Source organism: Neovison vison, chromosome 6 (assembly GCF_020171115.1).
Source record: "Neovison vison isolate M4711 chromosome 6, ASM_NN_V1, whole genome shotgun sequence".
In the NCBI taxonomy this organism is placed as follows: Eukaryota; Metazoa; Chordata; class Mammalia; order Carnivora; family Mustelidae; genus Neogale; species Neogale vison.
Genome location: NC_058096.1, coordinates 192717529 through 192742486, shown reverse-complemented (window position 1 = coordinate 192742486; position 24958 = coordinate 192717529). Strand labels below are relative to the sequence as shown.

The 24958-nt window shown below is 39.7% G+C and overlaps 1 protein-coding gene across 2 annotated transcripts in view; it reads left to right on the top strand.

Annotated features, from left to right (window-relative positions):
- ATXN7 (ataxin 7) overlaps positions 1-24958 on the top strand; it is a 137559-nt gene that overhangs the window by 10625 nt on the left and 101976 nt on the right. For both annotated transcript variants that reach the window (XM_044253236.1, XM_044253235.1), the window contains exon 2: positions 21985-22083. The gene's annotated coding sequence lies outside the window, so the exon portion shown is untranslated. The remainder of the gene's footprint in view (positions 1-21984; positions 22084-24958) is intronic.

Genomic DNA, 24958 nt, shown 5'->3' with positions numbered 1-24958 from the left:
ACTTTACAGTTTATGGGTCCAAGGAACAACCTACATTTATATAGCCGTTAGTTATTAACCCATGTTTCTAGTGGTAAAATGTTGTGCAAATACAGTGTGATTTTATTCAGAGCATTTTCATGTATCTGCTCCTATCTTTTTTAATGTTTTGAAGTCAAAGACAAGGATATTTTCCCTAATTTTCAGCTGAACATATGTTTTAGAAGAGGTAAGCAATTTCCCCTGCAACATAGGACTGTTGGCAGGAAAATTTAGGTATTCTGACTACCTGTGCCTTTGCTGCAAATGGTTCAAGAACACTGGTTTCCCAATTGGAGAAGTTTCTTCTGGTTTCTTAGGTTTCTGAGCTGAATTGGAGATGGGAGAATATATGTTGGGACATGGGTGTGTCATGGAGGTATCTAGTCGTCACCTTGGCCATTAGTTGCCACTTTTGTTTATTCTTGCTTTGGAGGCCTGGCCCCTTTTTATGTCCCCACAGATAGCCAGATGAGAAGCCAGTTTGTCCCACCTCTTCTTGCCATGATTAGCTGGTTTTGAAGTACCTCTTGGAGCCCTTCAGTCTGGCCTTTTTTACTTCCCCACGGTGTAATTACCACCTTGTGGTGTAGTCACTTGTCTTACCAATCCCTGGACTCTTCTTTTTAATGGTCTGCTCTGTTTTCTGCTGTTTAGGCCCACCACTACAAGGGATTTTGAGAGGAGTGCTTGACACTTTTGTTTAATTAGGGTCTCTAGACAGGGTTCTGTTAACAATAGGGTTGCATGTTAGGCCCTTCCCCCTTGCTTGTAAAGTTTCACTATAGTCTGAACCATTAATGTGATCAAAGTATTAATATGGTAGTTCTTATTTGGCCAGAACTTTTTGTAAATAGAGACATCTCGACTTTTCTGTAGCTTGTAGAACCTTGTCCTAACATCTAACACTAATTTTTAAATTGTCTTTTTCTAATTTATTTCAGGTGCTGATTTCTACAGCTTCTAAACATGTTAACACTTAATACTAGACAAAAACTGTCTTTTTTCTCTTGCATTTCTAGTTTGTCTCATGGTCTCATTTTTGCAGGCATTTCAAAACCTTCAGAATCCTTGAACTTAATCCTGAGAAAGTGCTAGCATAGTTCTTCGTTGAAAAACGCATACTTGGGGTGCCTGGGTGGCTCAGTTGGTAAGCATTAGACTCTTGATTTCCGCTCAGGTTATGATCTCAGGGTTGTGGGATCAAGCTCCACACTAGGTACAGAGTCTGCTTGTCCCCCTCCCTCTGCTCCTCTCTCTCTCTCTCTCTCAAGTAAATCTTAAAAAACCAAAAAGAAAAATACATACTTTCTAATCTGTTTATATTTATATTTTGTTCATGCTGTTAAGTGTTTGAGTTCTTTTGCTTTGTTTTTTGCTGTTTTTAAGTTTTAATGTTCTGAACACAAAGACATTTTTAGTGTTTTGGAGCATAGCTCCTCTTAGTTGCTCTAAAAGGAGTATGTAAGACTCTCTTCACAGCTCCTCCACTACTCATCCTGTTTATTATTATCGTTCTGTAGTTATAACTATAAATCATTTGGAAATCGAAGTTAGAAAAGAGACCATTTGCCATTACATTAGGACAGTTTAAATGGAATCACTTGTTCAAATTTACTAGCTTCCTGAAGCTAGTAAAAATGTTTATGGTTTTCAGGATTCCCTGTGAATATATTTCAACACTATAAGACAGTAACACATGTTTAGCTATTATAGATTATGAGAACAGTAGCTACTAGAGAAGATAGTATTCCAGTTTTCTGTTTAGAACTATAATGGAGCTAAACTGAAAAATCAGTTGTCCCAGTAAAGAGCAGTCACGATGTGATAGGAGGCAGGTTTCTTAGTGTGTCTCTTGCTTTAGCTAACAGCCAGCAACGATTAGCTTTCCTTTCCATAGATCTGGTGTCAAGCATTAATCAGCTGTAGACTGGAAAGTTTTTATTGGCTAGCATTTGTAAGTGGAAGAAACACCAGTCTGTTTTTTATCTGTAGTCTCTTAACCATTTAACTACACATGATATCATCTGTGTGGTGTTCTTACAGAAACAGTTCCTTTAAAAAAAAAAACTGAATTAGTACTGAAGTGTATGAAAATAGTGAATTTTACCCTGAAGAGTCTAAATGATGTAAATTAAGGTTGTGATGTGTACTAGAAAAAAGATTGCATGTTAAATCTAGTATTCCCGTTTTTCACATTTTGAGTACTTTCTTAATTTTAAAACAAAAGTTATAAAATGTATTGAAAATCTTAAAATACAAAAACACTAAAAAATATATTTTGATTTTGAGTTTTAAGAATCCCATTAAAACGGTGGGGGGTTGCCCGGGTGGCTCAGTGGGTTAAGCCTCTGCCTTCGGATGGCGTTATGATCCTGGGGTCCTGGGATCAAGCCCCGCATTAGGCTCTCTTCCAACCAGGGAGCCTGCTTCCCTTCCTCTCTGCCTACTTGTGATCTCTTTCTGTCAAATAAATAAATAAAAATCTTCAAAAAAAAAAAAATGCGGGGGACGGGGAGCCTATCAGGAAGGGGGTGAGGCTGGGTCACCGTTAGAGCTCTGGGAAGGAAGAGTTTGGCCCTGGTGACCATGGTCTGATGTGGTTCGAGATTCTGCCCGGGATCAGTATCTTTACTGTGTGCTTTGCCATCTGCCCCTCCCCCCCATCGCCCTGGTGCACAACTACAGGTTCAGTAAGGGGGGGGGGCAAGGAAAAAAGGGTTTCCTATTATCCCTGTCAGAGGAGTTTGATGAAAAGAGATAGGCGTGTCTCTGTAGTTAATCATTACTGTGCACCAGAGGATTTGGAGAATATTAGTTAACGAAGCATTTTCCTGACTGATGAAGAGTAACTTGGTTATGTTCATCTACCCATTCTAGAAGGTTATTCAGTATATTCATGTAGTACGTAATAAAAACAAAAAGTTAAAAAATGAATTCCATAAAACAAAGAATTACATAAGTTTGGTGTTCATAGAAAACTGAAATTTCTGAATGCTTGCAAAGTTTTGTTTAATAACTTTTTCCTGATTGCAAAAATCAAGTGTTTGACTTGTTAATCTCCTCTTAGAACAGGAAACTGCTAAAAAAAAAAATAGGTGTTTGTAGAAAAATTGGAAAATTTCACAAATACACAGAAGCAGATAAAAGTTACTCATACTTCTACTATCCAAAGATACCACTACTAATATTTGATATAGATCCACGCAGCTAGTTATAGAGGTATCCTATTAAATAACCTTTGGAATGAATGCTTACAAGGAAGGATAATGAGTGGTAGAAATGTATAGGTAGTGTGAACCAAGTTTCTTTAGTCTCACTGTCTCTCAGGTATTGCCAAGAGCAGAGGAGAGGGGCATCTCCCCCCACAACCCCAGGATGGGAGAAGAGAGCTATCTTGCCCTTTGGCTAGCCTTGGCTGAAGTGAGGCAGAGCATCTTTTTTGTAGACTGTAGTCTATCTGTCTTTTAGCAACTCTGTTAAGCTGAGTGACTACTGGTTGCAGAGGGAGACTTTAGGAGTTTTTGGTGGAGTAGCTTATTGAATAAGCCACATCAGTTCTTTTTAAATTTTTATTTTATTTTTCTATTTTTTAAGATTTTATATATTTATTTGAGAAGGGGAAGAGAGCGAGTGCGTGCATTGTGCGTGAGAGTGCAAGAGCAGGGGGAGGGGCAGACTCCCACTGAGCAGGGAGTCTGCCTCCGGGTCCCATCCCAGGACCCCAGGATCCTGGCCTGAGGCAAAGGCAGACACTTAACGAACTGAGCCACCCAGGAGCTCCTAAGCCACCTCAGTTCTTTTCAGCCCCTTGAAGAATTCTTTAAATTGGCTCTTACTCAAAAGAATGTCTCAATATTCAGAAATAGAGTCACCTTCAGTTATTTGTACTAAGTGAGAACAAGGTGGAGCGGTTAGACACTCCCAGGTGATTTCAGTTAACATCTAACCTCAAATCCAGTCAACTTGATAAAAGAAAAATCTGAAGGAGCTCAGAGCAGATTATGGTATAAGCATATGCCAGTCCTCTCCTGTGGAAAAGAAAAGTGCTAATCTGGTCAGATCTGTTAAAGAGACAGGCAAGGCAGCACAAAGGAGAATTTTCTCATCCTGCTCATCTTTTGTCTTAGTGTAGAAGAAAGATTTATCCTGGGATGAAAGAGAGAAAGAAGGAAAGATGGGCAGGTGGCTGGTAATACAAGATGGTTGGCTCTTTTTCTGTGTGCCTTGGCCTAGTGGTAAGCAGATCCCTAGGTCTGAGAAACTAGCAAAGTGAAGCGACACACAGGACGGCTTCCCCAGGCAGTGATACAACTTCTTGGTGTTCTGTGTGAAAATACAATGGTGGCTTTGATCCCATGCCCTTGGTGAGAGGAAACCCAGGGAGAAGTAGGAGGAAGTAGCATCTCTTTGTTAACGTTTTATTCTTGACATGTAACCGACTCCCGCCTAGAGAATTGTGTCAGCCTCTCCATTCTGCCAGCTGTCCTTCAGGAGTGCCTGCCTGTGTTTTCCTGCACTGACCAGTTTAAAAGGGTCATTTCTGTCTGAGAATTTTAAGAGCTTACATGCGGTGCTTGGTATGAAGGAATTGCTTTGGAAGATGCGCAACCATTGTGATGATAACTGCTATATGCAAAAGAGGGAGATGGCTGGTTTTACAAGTCTATGGTTTGAATTCTTAGGTCGGGCAAGAAACAGGGCTCATTGAGATGGTTCAGGAGACTAATGAAAGGATTATTTTCAGAGGAATGCTGGAGTTATGGGTGACAGTGTGTCTCCCGTCATCCATGGAACCAAGCGCGATGGAAAGCCATTATCACTATTAGGTCCAAAGGAGCAAAAAAGAAATAGCTTTACTGGAGTTTAGTGAGAGGACTGGAGCCGCAGAGGGGGGGTCCTGGATGATTCAGCTGCTGCCTGAATGTGTAGCCAAGAGCAGAGAGGGAATAAGGAAGCAGTACTCCCCCACTTTCTTTCCTCTCTCTCTCTCTGATCTTCTTCCGGTGCCTTCAGTTGGCCAGACTCACCTGGAGGCCTGCTTGCTTTAACCCAGTGATTCTGCCCATAAAGGTCAAGTCTTTGGGGGCACAGAGCAGGGCCAGAGTGGTGGAAAATTGGTCTAGCGATGGGGAGGGGACTATCAAATGGAGAGTTACCAGCACACCCTAGTAACTTATGCGTAATTGCACTTTCCTCATGTTAGCGCATCATTTTCATCTCTTGAAGTCCTGGAATAAACCTTAAAGCAGGTGAACTATTCATTATGACTCAGTTGTAATCTTTTAATATAAATAGTCCAAGCAGTTATCCTACCCTTATCAGATTAATTATTCAAAGAAATAATCTGAACACTTCTCAGAAGAATTGGAAAACCACTGAAAGACCTGTTGGGGCATTTTGTTCTTGACTAAAATTAAACTAAGATTAAAAAAATATGCATGTGAACTGTACAAGTGATATATCCTAAAATACAAAAATTGTACTTTTAATCCCACATTGCTGAAGGTTTTTTGTTGTTAGAATTAAGCTGCCAGAATGCCCTGGCTGGCTCAGTCCTTAGAGCATGCAACTCTTGATCTTGGGGCTGTGATTTCAAGACCCTATTGGGTGTAGAGATTACTTAAAAAGAAATTTTTTTTTTTTTAAGTTGCAAAAGGAAAGTGGAACTTTTTCTTTTAAGTCCCTGTGTATTATCCCTTCAGATCTGTTTAACTAAGGTGGATAAAATGGCATGAAAGTTCTTACTCAGCCAATCTAGAAATATAAGAAAAGATTTTAAGCTATTAAAAGAGGGTCTCTTTCAATCCATGAATTTATTGAGCACTAGGCATTGAGAAATGTACAAATAATGCTTACTTGATTCTGAAACTTAAGACTAAACAGTGAAGAGAGAGGTCCACACCCAACTATAGTAATCAGTGATAGGTCCTTGAATAGAAGCATCAGCTGTGAGATCTATAAGAGGGAGAAGAGGTTTAATCTGTATTTATCAGCGATTCTTTCCAATCTCACAAATATTTATTAAAGTTTACACTTGCCATGTGTTAGAAATATAGATGATAAAGATACCAAAAGGCCCTGAACTCGAAGAGCTGGGATTAGTTAACCTTTTCATACTCTTTCATCAAGAGCAGACAGTCTTTTGGTGGCTTCCCAATACTTTCAGGCTGGATGGTATTCAAAACCCTTACGTCCTTCTGTGGTCCTCTGATCTGGCCCCACCTCTATCTCCAGCCTCCTCAGGTACTCTGACCTTTTAGTTCTTCAGTCAAGCCATACTTACTAGAATCTTTTCTCCTGAGATATCCTTTGCCTCGGGTCCCAGCTTTACCCTCATCTAAGAACACCTTTTTTGCCTCCTGCTCCCAGTTTAAATGCTACCTCTTCACAGGATCCTTCCTTGACCTTTCAGATAAAATCCAGGGATCTTACTACTTGTTCTAAAACCCGTATATAACCAGGCACTTTGCTCTTCTTCCTCAAACACTTAAATTTATTAGTGTAGATGTTTGATGGGTGTCTTCATTACCAGAGTGTAAGTACTTTGAGAGCTGGGTACCTGTCTGTTTCACAGCTTTGTCTTCAGTGCCAAGCATGGTGTTTAATAATGGTGCTCAGTAAATTGTAGAAAGAAGGAAAAAGAACTGGCTTTTAGCCTAGACCCCTACCACTCACCCTCTTGGTGGCTTTTGGTGTGTTGCTAATTCGGAGTTTAATTTTTTCGTGTAATATGGGGATAATAATGATAATGGCACTTAGTATGTGCTAGGCACTGTGCTTTTGTTACCTCCTCAATTAAACTTAATCGTAGAGGTGAAATGACTTGGTTGAGGTAAATAGTTCATAAGCAGAAAACCGGATTTAAATCCTGCTCTCTTTAATTTCAAAAACTGATTGCGCTTCTCTGTGCCTTTATGCGATTGTCCTGGGGGTAAGACCTGTAGGGGAGGTCCTTGATACCTGGCAGGAGGGTGCTTGTCCATTCTGAGGATATTGACATTCATGAAGAAGCAGGCTTAAACCAGTTTTAGGGAATTGGAGTGTGGGATTAACTCCATTTAGATGAAAGGTAAGTGACTTCTAAACGGAGTCCTGAAGAAGTTAGCTGGATCCAGAAGCAGTGTGTAATAAAATGCCCCAAGGCAAGAACTGGGGCCAGAGGGTAAAGAGTTTTGCAGGCCAGGCCCAGGAGTTGCTACTTGCTGTAAAACACTGTAGGGAGGGGCGCCTGAGTGGCTCAGTGGGTTAAAGCCTCTGCCTTCAGCTCGGGTCATGATCTCAGGGTCCTGGGATGGAGCCCCGCATCGGGCTCTCTGCTCAGCAGGGAGCCTGCTTCCTCCTCTCTCTCTTTGCTTGCCTCTCTGTCTACTTGTGATCTCTGTCGTCAAATAAATAAATAAAATCTTAAAAAAAAAAAACACTGTAGGGAAACGTCAATGAGTTTTATTTATTGAAAATATTTTGGCGGTAACAGATCCCAATTTGGAGTCCCCTTTATGGGCCAAAGTGTCCATAGCCTTTCTCCCATTTTGCATCTCTATAGCAAAGGAAGCATTTTAGCTCTTTCATTCCACTGTAGCACCCAACACAGTAGTGTTTGAGAAAGGAATTAGCAACCTCACCCAAGTCACTTCACCTCTATAGCCCCAGTTTCTTATTTGGAAACTAGACATAATTAAAATGTCTACCTCAGGGGCGCCTGGGTGGCTCCGTGGGTTAAAGCTTCTGCCTTCAGCTCAGGTCATTTATCCCAGGGTCCTAGGATGGAGCCCCACATCAGGCTTCCTGCTCAGCGGGGAGCCTGCTTCCCGCTCTCTCTCTGCCTGACTCTGCCTACTTGTGATCTCTGTCTGTCAAATAAATAAATAAAATCTTAAAAAAATAAAATAAAATGTCTACCTTATAGGCTTCTTGTGCAACATCCACACAGTATCTGGCACAAAATAAGCTTTCAGGCAGTGTTAGGTGCTTCTGTTATTAATATATATTTCCTATCCATTCTGGCCATGCTTCTTGAAGACTCTTCGTGCATTGTCTATTTATCAAAAACAGGTTGACTGGGACACAGTAACTGACTTTCTTTATTTTTTTTTAAAGATCATGATTTTAGTGTTTACAAAGATAATAAAATTGTCAATGAAAAAAAGAATGAGTCATCTTATTGGGGTAGTCCTGGTGTTTCCTAGATGTGTTTATGATGAAATGCAAAATGTGAAATGGTCTAATACTTGTAGAACCCATTGTGTATGCCAGGGCTGTGCTCTCCATGCGTTATCCCTGGGAAGTGAGTTTGATTATGTCTGTTTTTTTTTTTTTTTTAAAGATTTTATTTATTTATTTGACAGACAGAGATCACAAGCAGACAGAGAGGCAGGCAGAGAGAGGGAGAGGAGGAAGCAGGCTCCCTGCAGAGCAGAGAGCCCGATGTAGGACTCGATCCCAGGACCCTGAGATCATGACCTGAGCCGAAGGCAGAGGCTTAACCCACTGAGCCACCCAGGCGCCCTGATTATGTCTGTTTTACAGATAAGGAAGTTAGGATCTTTCTGAGGTGTTGATACCAGACAACTGTAGAAGTAGACATTAAACCATGTGCTTCTCCAAACCATTTTGTGCCATTATCATTGTAATGGGCTGACTTATTTCCCAGCAATTTCAGCAGCTCCCCTGGGAGGTGAAAATGGAAACAGGGCTCTTAATTGTTTTTCTAATCTATTGGATTAATTGGCAGCACCAGGCATCGTGTGCTGCCTAGTACCTAGTAGAGGCTCAAGAAATGTTTATTGACTGTAAATCTTAAATCAAATTGAGTGAGAAAAAGATGACAGAGAAAGGCAGTATTAGGGCCTGGCCCCAGCCTTTTTTCTACTAAAACAAAACAGAACAAAAAATCCAAAAAACAAATCTGAGGTCACCAAAGATTTTATTAGCATGGTGTGTTTACACAGATTAACAGTTGGAGTCTGAGGTGACAAATTTTCCTTTGTGTGTTGCAGGGGTTTAACTCCTGTCTGTAGAGTTGTTATCTACAGAAATCTCTTTGCTTCCCACTAGGTGCCCCCACTGCCCAAGAAACTCCTGGCTCTGTCCTTGTGTTGGGCTAATTAGTTTAGTTTCAGTGAAGAAAAACTATGTGTAAGATTAAAATAAAACAACTGTAAATAAGAAGGTATAGCTGCTGTCATAACTCATCACTAACATATTTCAAAGCCAGATCTGACAAATATTTGTATTTTCTTTTAGCTTAGGCAATTCAGTGTTGGCAGCATTTTATGGTTATGGAGGAAGAAAGGAGACCTTTTGCATAGAAGAGCAAGCATGCTGTATTTAAATCTAGATTCCTCTTCCTCCCCGGTAACAGAAAAAAAATTTTTAAATTTTTTTGGAGGAACTTTATTGTGATAAGGCATTTATTGGACATACCAAACCTGAAAGGTGGCCGGTCAGATGGCAGTTTGATTACTAAACATCCTCTTTATGATTTATATATTGTTACTACAACATGAAGATATTACTGAGGAGTTAATTTACTATAGAAATAGTTTATGTAGAAATTTTAAAGTGTAAAACTAAATGTCTATGTTAAGAGCCAGTGCCCAGACCTTGGTTTCTAATTCCATTCTCCAGTAAAAGGAACCAGACATGACTTAATTCTATGGCTGGGGCAGGGAATAAACAAAATGGGCCTGGAGCATCTTCTGATGCCAGAAAGCATGAAAGTGCTAAAACAAAACAAAACAAAACACAAAACACACAGTAGTGGGGTATGTCAGATGAACATAGGCGCCTGAAAGAGCTCCTAATGGGTCAAAGCTGGGACAGTTTAAACAACTAAATAACATAATTTTAAATCTTAACCCAAGATAGAAAATGAATATAAATAAAAGATACACTATACATATAATATATATTGTAATAATGTCAATATAAATATGTAAAAATATAAATTATTAATAAAAAAGGGATATCTGTGTGTCCATACTGATGTAAGTAAATGATTGGATATGTAACCTAATAGGAGAGAATAGATAAAATCTTCCGTGTGTAGAATTCCAAATGATTTTTGTCAAAAATCCTCCTAAAGGAGGTGAAACATGACTGTCTGTCCCTTAAATGTGGGCTGTGTTTCATGACATCCTTCTAAGGAACATAGTATGGGAAGAAGGGGGACTTTATAGTGGAGAAACTTGACAGGCACTACCCCAGCCAGCTGATCAAGTTAGTATGAACAATGATAATGTATGCTTGATATGATGTAATGAGAATGGCACTTTATCTCTGTGGTCTTCCTCCTCAGATCTGTTAATCCAATTATGATTATGAAAAACCCAGTGGAAAATTGAGATAAAATATCTATAAAATATCTAAATAGAACTCCTCAAAACTGCTGTCAAGGTCATCAAAAAAGGAGTCTGAGAAGCTATCACAGTCTCAAAAAAGGGTAAAGAGTTGTGACAACTAAATGTAATGTGATATCCTGTATGGGATTCTGGAACAGAAAAGGATGTTAGGCAAAAACTAAGGAAATCTGAATAAAGTAGGGACTTCATTTAAGATAAATAGGTCAGTATTGGTTCATTAGTTGTGACAAATGTAGCATACTAACAGGAGAGGTTAGCAGTAGGGGAAATGGGGTGTAGGGTAAATAGGAACAATGTATAGTATTTGAGGTGTAGAGCGCTCTGTAAGCTTAGTATCATTCTAAAATTAAAAGCTTTTTTTTTTTTTTTAAAGCTTATTTTTACAAAAAGACGGTGGCAAGGACAAGAGTCTCTAGTTCAGGTTTAATTTTCATCGTGCTGGGAGCCTGAAGTAAATAAAAGCCCTTGGTGTCCTAGGCTGATTATGGTGTAAACTGGGGCAACTCTTCTTTGCTGTCATCTTGTAAATCCATGACAGTTTGTTTGCAGAATCAGAGAATGCAGGAATTTTAAATGTTCTCCTGTGGAATTTCCTACCGGCATGACTTTTTTTTCCCCTTTGCTTCTGCCCGGTAGCAGTCCCTTGAGTGGCATTTACTGTCCTAGTTAATCAGAGGGTAGGAGAAATGAAAAACTCTCCTCTTCCCCCTCCTATGAAGTTTCAATGGGCACTGGAAATGTAGGTCAAATTGCATCACTGTAGAAAGGAGTGAACAGGAAGGTATTTATGAAGTGCTGCCAGCCTCTCTTTAGATTCTGAGTTATGATGAGCCAGTGTTGAGCCAGATTAGGTGTGAGATACATGGAGTCAGAGAGTCATGTTTTTGATGTAGTCCCAGAATGTTACATTTAATCAGTAATAAAAAGATTTCTGTCTGAAGCCCTGGTGAAAATAACTTGTACTGGCTTTGTTTAATTTGCATCTCCCAGCTTCTGGAATTCTTTTTGTCTCTTATTTATTATTGGTATATTGAGGCAATCTATATTAATTTAGCTAGGGAGATGTTTGAATTGTAGAAACTATTGCCATGTGTACCTAAAAAAGAATCTCTTGTTGGGTAATCACAGAAGTCTAATAATGTATTTTGCAAATTACACATAATCATATGTGCAATGGGATCTTCATTAGCATACAGAAATCACAAAATATATTTTTTATTTTTAAGTTAGGTTTCAAGTACACCATCCAATGGCTTTCATTTTTTTTTTTTTTTGCTTTCTTTTTTAAAAATATTTTATTTGTCCGAGAGAGCGAGAGAGAGAGAGAACATGTGCACAAAGAGCAGGCAGAGCAGGCGGAGGGAGAAGCTTCCTGCTGATCAAGCAGCCCACTGTGAGACTCAGTGTCAGGACCTTGAGCCAAAGGCAGACGCCTAACTGACTGAGCCACCCAGGTGTCCTGGCTTTCTATTTTTTAATGGCAAAATCTTATGGATTTTATGATAAGCCTTTAAATACATGTTTGTATTTTTTTTAACATTATATACTACTTGTCCTTTGTTAAGACATCCAGATACTTGCTGCCCAAGTGCTTTATGTTACTTATATTGTCAGTATTGAACAGTAAGCATCCTGACAACAAAACCAATTATAAAAGCTACTCCATTTCTACTCTTTCCTTGCCTCTGTTAAGATCCGGGGTAGTTTGTATACAAAATGGAAAATTAGATGATAAAATAATTGCACATGCTTGGGTTTTATTTAATCTTAAAGGTTGCATAAAGTATTCTGTGACATATGTTTATAATCTAACATACTTTTAGTTATTTTGACTTTTTATTTTGAAATAATTAAAGATTCACAGGTTACAAAGACAGTTCAGAGAGGACTTGGTTACTCTTCACCCAGTTTCTCCCATCAGTTGCATCTTTCTTATCTATACAGCACAATATCAAAACCAGGAAAGTAACATTGGTATAAAATACACGTGTAGTTCTGTGTCATTTTATCTCATATGCAGACTTGTGTAACCACTGCCATAATCACAGAAATCTCCCTTGTGCTGTCCTCTAATGGTTGTACTCATTCCCGTTACCTTTACAACTCCTAACTCCTGGCAACCACTAATGTTCTATAATTCCATAATTTTGTCATTTTGGGAATAATACATAAATGTGATCTTTTGAGATTGGCATTTTCAATCAGCGGTTTAAAAAGAATTTTTAAAAAAGTATCAATGTTAAACATTTAAAAAAATACATATATTTTTTAAAGATTTTATTTATTTATTTGACAGAGAGAGACACAGTGAGAGAGGTAACACAGCAGGCAGAGTGGGAGAGGGAGAAGCAGGCTTCCTGTTGAGCAAGGAGCCCGATGTGGGGCTCGATCCTAGGACCCTGAGATCATGACCTGAGCCGAAAGCAGACGCTTAACGACTAAGCCACTCAGGTGCCCCTAAAAACATATATTTATTTTTAAAAGAAGTTGTTGTCCAGAGTTTGATTCACTAATTTTCAAACCTGTACTTTTCTAGCCTGAGTATTCTATACTCTGTTGCTGTATTTGAACAGCAGCTAAAGTCGTATGTGCCGACGTAATAACTGATTATAGCATTGACCTTTTTGCCTACCGTTAAAAGATGGTACTGCAAAGTTAAAGGGAAAATTACCCCGGGAAAAGCCCATCCCATCAACGAATTAAATATTGCAATTGTTTATGAAGCAGGAATAAGAAAACCAAATGTATACTTTAGTTATACCAAATAAAGTAACTGAGCCACATTTATGTTCATTTCTTCTTGAAAGAATTTTTCAAAGAAAGAGTCCTTGGAACATGATATTTAAATAAATAGTAGTTTAAATATTTATGTTAATTAGATAATGAAAGATCAGAGAATTGCTGTACAGATCATCCTCAGCTTATAATGGGGTTATGCCCCAATAAACTATCATAAGTTGACAGTATTGTTAAGTCAAAGATGCACTTAAACCACCTAACCTGGGGTGCCTGGCTGGCTCAGTCAGTACAACATGGGACTCTTGATCTCTGGGTTGTAAGTTTGAGCTCCACTCAAAAGAGATTTCTTAAAAATAAAATCTTTTTTTTTTTAAACGCCTAACTCAGCTAATATCATAGCTTACTCCAGTCTACCTTAAACCTGCTTATATTAGCCTACAGTTGTGCAAAATCATCTAACACAAAGCCTGTTTTATAAGAAAATTTTACTGTCTCATGTAATTCATTGAAAACTGTGCTGATAGTGAAAACAGAATGACTCTATGGGTACAGAATGGTCGTAAGTTGTGTCAGTTGTGGACCCTCATGATTGCAGGGCTGACTTGGGCTGTGGTGCTGCTCAGCGTTACGAGAGAGTGTCATACCACATAGAGCTAGCCTGGGAAAAGATCCAAATCCAACATGCTAAGTATGGTTTCTACTGAATGTGTATTACTTTCGCACCATTATAAAGTTGAAAAATCATTAAGTCAAAACATTGTTAAGTCAGGGACCTCCTGTGTGTGGTTAGTGTGAAATGTAACATGAAGGTCAGTGTCTTCATCGTGTTAATACTGTCATAAGCAGGAAATGGAGTCCTGTGGTACATGAAGGATGGGAACAACCAATCTCAGAGGGAACAGATCTTCCTTAGATGACTATATGCTGTTTTCTAACAAAATATAAAAATTATGCTAGGAGCTGTAGGAGGACACATTAGTGTTTCCTTACAAATGATACCGTCGCTCTAGGGAATCCCATGTGGCCAGACCTATGTAACTGAGCAAATAGAAGGTGAGTCCCCAGGCAACATTTTGCAGCTCACTGGCAGTGAAGGAGGGATGTGAGCACTCTCTCCTTGGCTTGCCCAGAATTCATGTTCCTGAAAGTTGTGTCAGAGCAGATTTTTCATAAATGAAATACTATTATAATTGGCAAATGATCTTTATTTGACTGTAGCTCCTAACGTTGTAGACAGCCTTCCTCCCCATAGGAAAATATTCTTTGTAGTTAAAACAATCTCTACCTACCACTTTACCACTTTAACATTTTTCTTTCTATCTTTTTTTTAAGATTTTGTTTATTTATTTGAGAGAGGGAGGGAGAGGGAGCCAACCAGTGAGCACAAGCAGGGGGGCAAGGGCAGAGGTGGAGGGAGAAGCAAACTCCCTGCTGAGCAGGGAGCTAGATCCCAGGACCCCAAGATCATGACCTGAGCCAAAGTCAGATACCTAACTTACTGAGCCACCCAGGTGCCCCACCACTTTAACATTTTTCTTCTGATCATCCTTGTTTTCTTCAAGCAGTGTATCATTGTACTTAAAATAGCCATTGGGATGGGGGAAAAAGGGAAACAGTCATTTATTGATCATCAGCTGTATGCCAGGCACTGTAGCAAGTGTATTAAGTAACCATAGCAAGTAACTCAATTTTCTTGGTCAGATTTACTTAAGAGGCCTGCTGCTCAAAATGGAATGTATATGTTACAAATACACATATTTGAAGTTATATGTATATATGTATATATATATATATGTTGATTTATATATAAGTAGGTAATTTAAAGAATATATTAATTTGCATATTCATGAGACAATGTGTGAAGTGATATGGAATATAAGAATATAAAACCTACCTCTCCCATTAGCAGCTCTCTATCCAGATGAGGAAAACCAATTATAAGAAGAAATTATAGAAGACAAATCAGTTAATTACAGGAGTGAAAACTGCTCAACTTATCAATGCAGCATATATAATAAGGCAATCCATCAGTAATTACCAAATAAATCCTTCAGATTTTGAGTGCTGTAGTTGTTCAGAGGAAGAAAAGATTATTGATCTCTGACCCTTGGTTGTGTCACCTGTAAAATACAGATGATACCTACTTCATAGTGAGAAATGAATAAACTGTGTAAGTAAAAGCCTTTTTATATATATTGCCTGTAGTTACACCTTCAATAAATCATAGCCGTACTGTTAATAATGAAAATTGTAATAATAGCAACAGCACTAATGCTGTATTAGGGTGCATTGACTGTTGTTACACAAAACTGTAGTAACATAATAAAATACATGTTCATTTCTTACTCAAGTCATAGCTCCGTGTAGTTTGGCAAGGAGGCTCTTGTTTTACCCAGTCATTAAGGGGTGAAGTTTTGTGGCTCTGCCCACCTATGGACTTGGAGGCCTCTCCGTTTTACCAGCCTAGCATATGAGAGGCTAAGAATCAAAACAAGGAGGTTTATGTGGATCCAGCCTAGAAGTGGATCACAATGTTTCTCTTCATATTTTAAGGGCTCACATAGTTAGGCCTTCCTGCAATGGTTATTGGGAAATTTAGTCTAATTGTGTGTTTTGGAAGATGAAGAATGTAGTATAGGTTGGCATTGGCAATCTTTATCACAAATAATATTTAGAAAGGCTTATTAAAGAGGCAGGACTTTTCATGGATCTTTTAGAGAAGCCACTAAGAGTTGTAGGTTGCCCAGACTACCTTTATTTAGGTGGCCTTACTTAAAGACAAGGGTAGAAGAATTAAAAAATAAAAAAACTCCAAAAAGCCCCCAAAACCCTGCAAGCATTATCAATAAAAATTACATATTTAATGCACTAGCAACTGTCTTTACTGTGAGCCATTTATTTGGTAGTGACCTTAGGCATGCCATTTTACTACTTTAGACCTCCATTTCCTCACTTCTAAACGTTCTTCATAGAGGTGTGGTGAACGTTAAACAGGACAGTGCATGTAAAGTACTCAGCACAGGGGCTGGCCCAGAGTAAACAGTCAAAGTTGTACCTGCTGTTGGTACTGTTGATAAGTATGCCTCCAGAGGGAAATACTTGCTGGCTGTTCATTTATTTGACATCTTTCCTGAAGGACTGTGTTAGAGTAGCAAAGAATGATTTGATTGAGTATGTGGATTTTAGAATTCTATAACCCTACTCCAGTAATAGGAAATTAATGTCCCCTTGGCAGAATATTGGGGGAGAAACCCTTTCCGTCCCTCTCAGGCTCCCCTCTTCCCTGTCAACACCACAGACTTTTAATTCCCCTATCAAGAGGACAGCAGGAGTCAGGGACTTGACTTTTTATCCCTCCTTCCCCTTTTTCATGGATAGGTGGGTTTGGCTGGGAAGAGTGAGGGTAGGTGCCAGAACAGCTCCATATTACTCAAGCGTAATTTCAAGTTCTTAGCAAGGCAGGAACATCCCACCCCAGGCCTGGTTATTTTGAGTGGTTGAGTAGCTGTCAGAGTCTGTGGTTCCATTGAATTCAGTTCTATTGAGCAGGCATTTATTAACACTTAGAATATCAGGCCCTGGGGATGCAGAGAGGAAATGTTGCAGACCTGGCCTCAAAGAAGCCCACTTAGGGATGTAGGTGTGATGATCTGAAGAGGTTTATCTGAGTTTGTTTTGGAGGCTGGATGTGAGTTACTGGGAAGGTAGGAAGGAAGTAGTTCAGGGTGGTAGGAAGAGCTGGTATGGAGGAACAGAGGTAGGGATTGCAGGGTAGCAGTAGAAGGAATGGGTTTCAGCTCCACCTTTGTATGCAGCTGCCACAGTTCTACCCCTTCTGGGCCTCATCTCACAAGCCTCAGCAAGGATAGTGAAAGTTCCTATGTTATAGAACTGGGAGGATTAAGTTTAGAGAATACACGTAAAGGGTTTACTGTGTGTTGAAACTGGGCACACAATAAGTGCTTAGTGAATGTCAGCCACTGTTACTGTCCTGTGCTTTTGTTTTTTGTTTTTTGTTTTTTTTTAAAGATTTTATTTATTTATTTGACAGAGAGAGATCACAAGTAGGCAAAGAGGCAGGCAGAGAGAGAGAGGAGGAAGCAGGCTCTCCGCTGAGCAGAGAGCCTGATGCGGGACTCGATCCCAGGACCCTGAGATCATGACCTGAGCCGAAGGCAGCGGCTTAACCCACTGAGCCACCCAGGCGCCCTGTCCTGTGCTTTTGTAATTGACTTGCAAATCTACTGACTTGAGCAAGTATTTTGCATAAATTATTGACATTTTTATTATATTTTTGCTTTTCCTTCAGGCTAATGGTGAAATAGTGTACTGTAGTCACACTTGATGGGCAAATGGCTTACCCCTCAGCTAAACGGAGGGAGAGCCGGGTTACCCTCAGTGAAGTCTGGGAGAGATGAGGCTTGAGATAGAAGAGTCATATGACTGAAAATGTCAAGGGAAGTGAGGGATGGCTACGCTGAAATCTTTCCAAAGAAAGAACTGGCTGAGTTTTTATGGAAATGGTCTGGTGCCAGACACTGACAGAAGATGGAGGCTCCTTTGACGCAGTTTTGCGGAGGGTCAAGCAAGCTCTATGACCAACTGTGGGGACTAAAATGTGTCCTGGAAACCTGGGCCAGAGCTATTGGAGTCCTTACTGGAGGTCATTTCGGCTCCCTGTTCAGCAGTTACACTTTCATACTCTCATTTGGTGTTCAACGGAGTGACCCTGAGACTAGACCCTGAAGTTCAGGAGGTGGGAGAACTCCAGCTGATCTTTGAAGAGGTGGATGCCCAGACGCACCACTGAAAAGTCCAGTTGTGTGGAACGTAGCGTTTTATTCTTAAATTTGCTTTGCCAGGGAGAAAGCTTGTCAGGGTGAAAGCAGTGAAGAAAATGAGTAAACCAGGGCCACATTACTTCATATTTTTGGAGCATTACAGGTGATACGTAATCTGTTTTTAAAATGTTTGGTCTGTGGTGTTTCATGTGGGAGAAGAGCCTGACAATTATCACATGGGCTAAAGGTCACACACAGGAGATAGGTGGATAAGGAAAACAAGTAATGCAGCCAGGTGGGAACTTTGAAAAGAACATGCCCAGTGAGTGACAAGGGGTAACCCGTGACAGGAGAGCTGCCCCCCTCCCCCCCGCTCCACCTTTGGCCACATTTTTTTTTAACTTTCCAAGAGAAAAAGGAAATTTGGAATTTTAGGTGAGATTTCCCACCTTTTATATGTTAGCAACAAATTCCTTTTTCCCCCTAAGGTCACTAAAGTAACATAGACCATAAAGTGAACTGTTCTGGCCTGTGGACCTGTTTGCAGTAGGCATCAGAGAGTGGAGAGAATACACGGCTGAATACACGGTCAGCTCTGGTGCCATGCACAGAACCTTGCATGGAGCACACACTCTGCATGTTTTTACTGAATAAATACAGGGGGCAAACCTCTGTTTCTTGTCTTGCCCTCCTTGCCCTCTCTACCCTGTCTCTTCCCTTTCATGCCCTCTCCAAGCACCTAGGTAGGTACCTAGGGGTTCAAGCTTCTAGATTTTAAGAAGGTTTAAGAAATAAAAAGAAAGTTCGTATTGGTATGCTTCAATACAAGACTGACTCAGTTTAGCCTGGTTTTCTTTCCTCTATCATGGTTATTGCATTTTTGCTTAATTTTGACAGACTTGACTGTATAATAAATAATTACAGTGAGGCTCTCAGAGTCTTAAAATTACATAAAAATGTTCTCCTAGAAAATAAGTCCTTTTCCCCATAAAGGTTGATATAACATTGCTCACGTAACAGTGTGGGCTTTTCTCTGTTTAAAGATGAGAGGATTTTTCTTGAACCCTTGAGCATTTCACAGAACCTCTTTTTACAACAAATTCTGGTGATATCTGCCCTTTTTAAAACAAAAGTTTTCACTGTCTTGAGCAAGCTAATTTTTGTTGCACTTATCAAGAATCAATTAACATTTAAGCTGAGAAGAGAGGAGCCATCTATTTTACAGGTCTGTGGGATTCTTAAACCCTTGGGGAAGGAAATGCTTTGGGCCTCTGGAGGACTGTACCTGGGACAGGAAAGTCCAAGAACAGCCCCACCTTCCCCCCAACAACAGAAACTTCTTCTCTTTCTCTCTTCTGGGATTTCATGGCCTCCTAGGTTGGATTCTCTCTGAGCAGCATGTTTTTTCTCTTTGCTGACCAACTTTTTCTTATAGACTGAGAGTACATGGGAGTAGCTTACAGTCGAGCCCAGAGCAGAACCTCTTCATTCCAAATTCTAGTTCCAAGGAGACCAAATGGAATATCTCAATTTGGGTCATGTGTCCTTTGGCCAAAACAGAGGAGGAGTTTGGTTGGGATCACATAATATAAATATCATGTGGCAGAGAGTTGAGAATTGCATAGTACTTAGGAAAAAGGATCACCATGGGCTAGGCAGCTCCTCTAGAGAAGAAGGGCATCTTCTACAATCTTGCCTATCCTCCCCCCCAAATAAATAAATGTATGCTTCTCTCAGAACTTTGGAGAAATTCAAGTTATAATTTTTTTTCTTTTTCTTTTTTTAAGATTTACTTACTTAGAGAGAGAGAGAATCTCAAGCAGATTCTCCTGTTGAGTGCATAGCCCGATGTAAGCTCTGCTTGATCCCAGGACCCCGAGATCATGACCTGAGCCAAACTAAGAGTCAGATGCTTAACTGCCTGAGCTACTCAGGCATTCCTGTATCTTTTTTATTTCCTTCTCTCCCATCTCTCACTGCCTGTCATTTAAAAACTATCTTATTAAAAATTATATTTATTGAACGTTTGTTACATTTTAGCTAGTAAATGAATAAAATCTGTCCAGTTTTTTCCTATTCTTAGAAAACGCTTTACAGTCTACCTTTTAAACAATATATCTTTGTCTTTGCAAAACAAAATTAAGTCACTGTTCAGGCAGTTTGGTATACAAGGGAGCTAAATAACATCAAAAGCCTCCATCTAGTTCCAATTCCAAACCATTTGTTTATTGGGCAATCTTGAGCAAATTATGATCTCTCTCAGTTTGTTTTCTTTCTAGTAAAATGGGGACCATAACAAGAGCTCTTTTGAGTACAATATTCTTGTGAAGATAAAAAAGAACATATACAAACATAGGATAATTGCCTTTCTGCCCCCTGTTCTAAGAGAACTTGCTATTTTTAAATGCTTATTTTTAGTAACTGCCACTACCTTTTTTCCTCTAAGAATAGAATTTCCTTTAAAGCATTTTTGAGGTATACAGGCTAGTAAATGGTAAATTCTTTTAAAGGTAAATGCTGTCTTGGGGACGATTTCATGGCACCCAAAATCTGATGACTTCCTTGGGTACTTTGGGGATATGGCTGGAGTATCCTGATGGAAAACGGAAAAAAAGCTTGACCCAGTGAATTCATGCTAGCAAGCACAGAGTTTAATCTGATGCCAATGTTGTTCCACCTCTAGTCTACTCTGAAGGAATCACTGCCAGTGGGCCGAATGGTTATCTCTAACATAACATCTTTATTGGCTGTCTCTATCCTGGTAATTTGTAGCTTCCTTTGAGTGATTTTGCATAGCTGTAAAGTATTTAAGATGCAGAGAAATGAATTTTGGCTCAGGACAGACATGTTAAGCAAGATAGTGGCTTTTATTAGAAATAAGGCAGAAAAAGAACACTAAAATGGAAATAAGAGAAAAATTCTAAAAGATAGGAGACTAGGAAGGAATTAGAAATCCAAGGAAGACAAGCAACTGGCTTATAACGATTGGAGGAATGATTATGAATGCTTACATTACTGAATAACATCTTGTGGATGGATGAAACTGAAACTGTTTTTAAAAGGAAGAGGGAAAGGATATGGTCCAGGATAACTTAAAGAGCCAGTAAAGATAATTATGAATAAATGTTCAAAACATGGTATAGAATTTCAGCTCCTGACTTTTAGAGTTGCTTTATTAGCGTCTCAGATCATAGAAAATTTTGGCTTACTATCTTAGAGTGAAAGTTAAGCAAAACAATCTTCTTGCCATCTAGCCTTGGTATATAGCTTTTGAGGATTATAGGAAGAGAAGTATGTTAATAGTGAATTTTTCATATGAAATCAGCTTGCCTTATGCTTTACACCCTGAGAGCATCTGCTTTGAAGCTGTGTCATTACCTGTATTTGCTGTTTTCTCTTGTGCTGCCTGTCTGACTTGAAAACTGGCTTAATTTCTAACTCTAGTTTGTTAACCTCCAGTCCCTTGACTTCTTAACTCAGTGCTCTTCTCCAAGTTAATTTTAATAGTAACCACATTCTACTTGCAATATATATGTACGCATATCTATGGAAATATGTGCATGATGGAACACATAATTCCCTTGTGCTTTTTAGGAGGATGGCTTAATTGAGTTTTTGTTTTCTATTTGTAGTGTTATGAATTACTTTTTTGAATTGCTGAATAATAAAGGACTGAGTGAGCTCTCCAAATAATAATCTCATTCAGTGTGTGTTTTAAATTTGTGATACTGACAGGTTTCATAGGAGCAGGCTCTCTGAATAACCATTTCAAAAATTAAGTGAAAAGTCATTAGTGGCAAATTACACACAATGATTTTAAGCCCCAGGAGGCTGCCTCTATGTACACATTGAATAGTCATTTGTTCTTAGGTTATTGTAAATATAGCCAGTTAAATTCACTGTAAAAAGAAAAAAAATGAATTACATTTGTTAGAAAATTGGTAAAGTGCCTCTAATTTTAACACTTCGACATTTCAAGAGAGATATAATAATTTCGGAACATCTGGTAGCAAATCAGATTATAGATTCCTGACTAGCTTTATCCATTGTTTCATCCTTTTTTTCCTTTTCTCTTTTTGTAGATCTAAACAGAATTAAGAAGAAAGAGCTTCCACAATCACAGCAGATGAAGATCCACTGGTGATTCAATCAGAATTTTTGGCCTGCCCTCCAAAGAAAAGGTAACTGGCTGTCCCAAATAGCACCGCCAAATAAATGCAATGCTTCTGATTATAACAGAGTTAGATTTTTACCAAAGGATGATAATTTTTAAAACTCAGGGTATCTGAGTAAGATCTCCAGTATAACCCTGAATATGCTCTTGTAATAGGAAATGACACTGAATTAAGAGTATAGTATTATTTGCTGTGTGTCAAAAGAAAAAGTGCTAAATGACCATCCCCAACTTATTAACACTGTAGGAAGACTTGGAGATAGGACCATCTCCCACTGTCCATGTCTCTCCACCTTTTCCTAGGAATTGGTTCAAAGACGTGCTCTTGTGTTTCTGTTCAGTTCCACTTTCTCTCACTCCTGTTTTCTTCTCTCTTCAAACAATGTTGACCCAGCTGCTCAGAGCAGGGAAGATCCTAAGCGAATTTTAAAAGAAGCAGGAGTTCTTCAGACACACACTCTGGGCCCAGAGCCTTTGCCTAGACTGCCAGGCCCTGTGTGCTTATGGGCAGTCCCAGATCACTACAAAAATAACAGTCACTATTTTCTTTTTAAAGATAACAGTCACTATTAATTGAGTTTCTCACTACGTATTTGCCTTTGTGCATTTAATATTAGGGGAGGAGGGTGGTAAGTTTCACAAACTATGAAAAGGAGGAAAAAGTCCTGGAGGAATTTTTATTAAAACAAAAAATCCATTTTCCTATCTACTCCTGAGAGGAATGAGGGAGCTAGAGCTTAAGATGCAATGTAAGATGAGTCACTGAGGGATAAAACTGAGCATGATCCAAACAGGGAAGACCACAAAGGCGGTTCAGCTTCTGAAATTGATCAACTTGTATATTTAGGCAACAAATGCAGTGCTTCAGTTAGGCTGAAGCAACTGTAGCAAAGATGGAAACATTTTGAACAACATGAATAACTCATCCTCAAAGATAACTTTACAAACAGAAACAGGAGCTTCAGGGAGAATGTAGCAGTTTTGTTTAGGTGCTTGGAGCATGTGACAGGATGGCTCTGAAGTCTCTGCCCTCAAAAGGGGCACCTAAAATTTTCTGACCTAAAGCTGAAAGGGCAGCATTTCAGAGGTATCCTTCAGGGATCATCAAAGTCATCACAAAGGATGGCATTCATTGTGGAATATCTGGAAAGCACCAGTGGTTTCTTAGATGGTGGTGAGCAACAGGTGGTCGGGGAGGGGGGGTGAGGGTGATAGTGGAGGGGAGGTAGGGAGGTAGAGAGAAAACACATTTGACAGAAATGCTAAAGGAGCTCTTTAGTCTGTAGTTGTTCAACTGAGCTTCTAGAACTGTGAGCAGAGGGATTGTCCTTGAAGAGGAAAAGAGAATAGGAGGTGGTTTTCACAGGTTACAGTTATGACTTTTTTTCTTTTTTAAGATTTTGTTTGTTTATTTGACAGAGAGAGATCACAAGTGGGCAGAGAAGCAGGCAGAGAGAGAGAGAGAGGAGGAAGCAGATTCTCTGCCAAGCAGAGAACCCGATGCGGGACTTGATCCCAGGACCCTGAGATCATGATCTGAGCCGAAGGCAGAGGCTTAACCCACTGAGCCACCCAGGTGCCCCATGACTTACTCTTTTTTGAATAGTGTTCAGACAGAAAGATTAATTTGATACCAGAAGGTCAATGACAAGGGGCAGGAAAGGAGGAAGCATAATAAACTCAAGTCCGCAAGAAGTGTGACGAACTCAAGTCCAGACAGGTAGAGTACTGAAATGGGCCAGGTAGAACTGTGAGAAACTGTCAAATTTATGACCAGTCTGAAAGGGCAGCCCCTTTTCATGCCAACTGATTATAGGCCCAGTACCCATTCAGTAAATGTTTGAGTGCCTACCTATGTCATGCTGTGCTCTCTGGGCATTGGGGATTAATTAGCAAATCAGAGGGACAAAAGTCCCTGCCATTGTGCCACCTACTTTTTCATGGAAAGAAACAGATCATAGAAAATCTAGTAAGTAAATAAATTATACTAGATGATGAGAATTGGCTAGAAAAAGCAAGTCAGGATAATGAGAATCATGTGTGCTGATGAGGGGTGGAGTTTTAGCGTTAAATAAGGGTGGTCAGGGTAGGTTTTTTGAGAGGGTGAGATCTGTGCATTAAGGATGAAGGAGTGAATGTTGTTACATGCAAAGGCCTAAAGCAGGAGCCTGCCTGAGCCTTGTGAGAAAGGTGAGAGCCAGAGCTGCTTGAGCAGGCAAGAAAATGGTAGGAAATAAGATCAGATAGGTACAAGACCAGTGAGTACAGTCTTAAAGGCCATCCCCCAGCCCTTTTATTCTGGGAGGAGTAGGATGCCACTGGAAGATTTTGAGTAGAAGAATGACTTGATTTGACTTCTGTTTTTTTTTCTTTCTTTCTTTTTTTCTTTTTTAAGATTTTGTTTGTTTACTTGACAGAGAGGTAGAGCACACACATGCTTACAGGGTGTGGCAGGCAGAGGAAGAGGAAAACAAGGAGCTGGATGTGGGGCTCAATCCCAGGACCCAGACCTCCTGAGGATCATGACCTGAGCCCAAGGCAGACGCTCAACTGACAGAGACACCCAGGCACCCCTGTGACTTTTTTTTTTTTTTTTTTTAAAGATTTTATTTATTTATTTGACAGAGAGAGATCACAAGTAGGCAGAGAGGCAGGCAGAGAGAGAGAGGAGGAAGCAGGCTCCCTGCTGAGCAGAGAGCCCGATGCGGGACTCGATCCCAGGACCCTGAGATCATGACCTGAGCCGAAGGCAGCGGCTTAACCCACTGAGCCACCCAGGCGCCCCCCCTGTGACTTTTTTAATCGGAGTGCTGTGGCAGCTATATTGAGATAGGCTGTAAGGGGCAAGGGTAAAAACCAGGCCAGCTGTGGTTATTGGAATC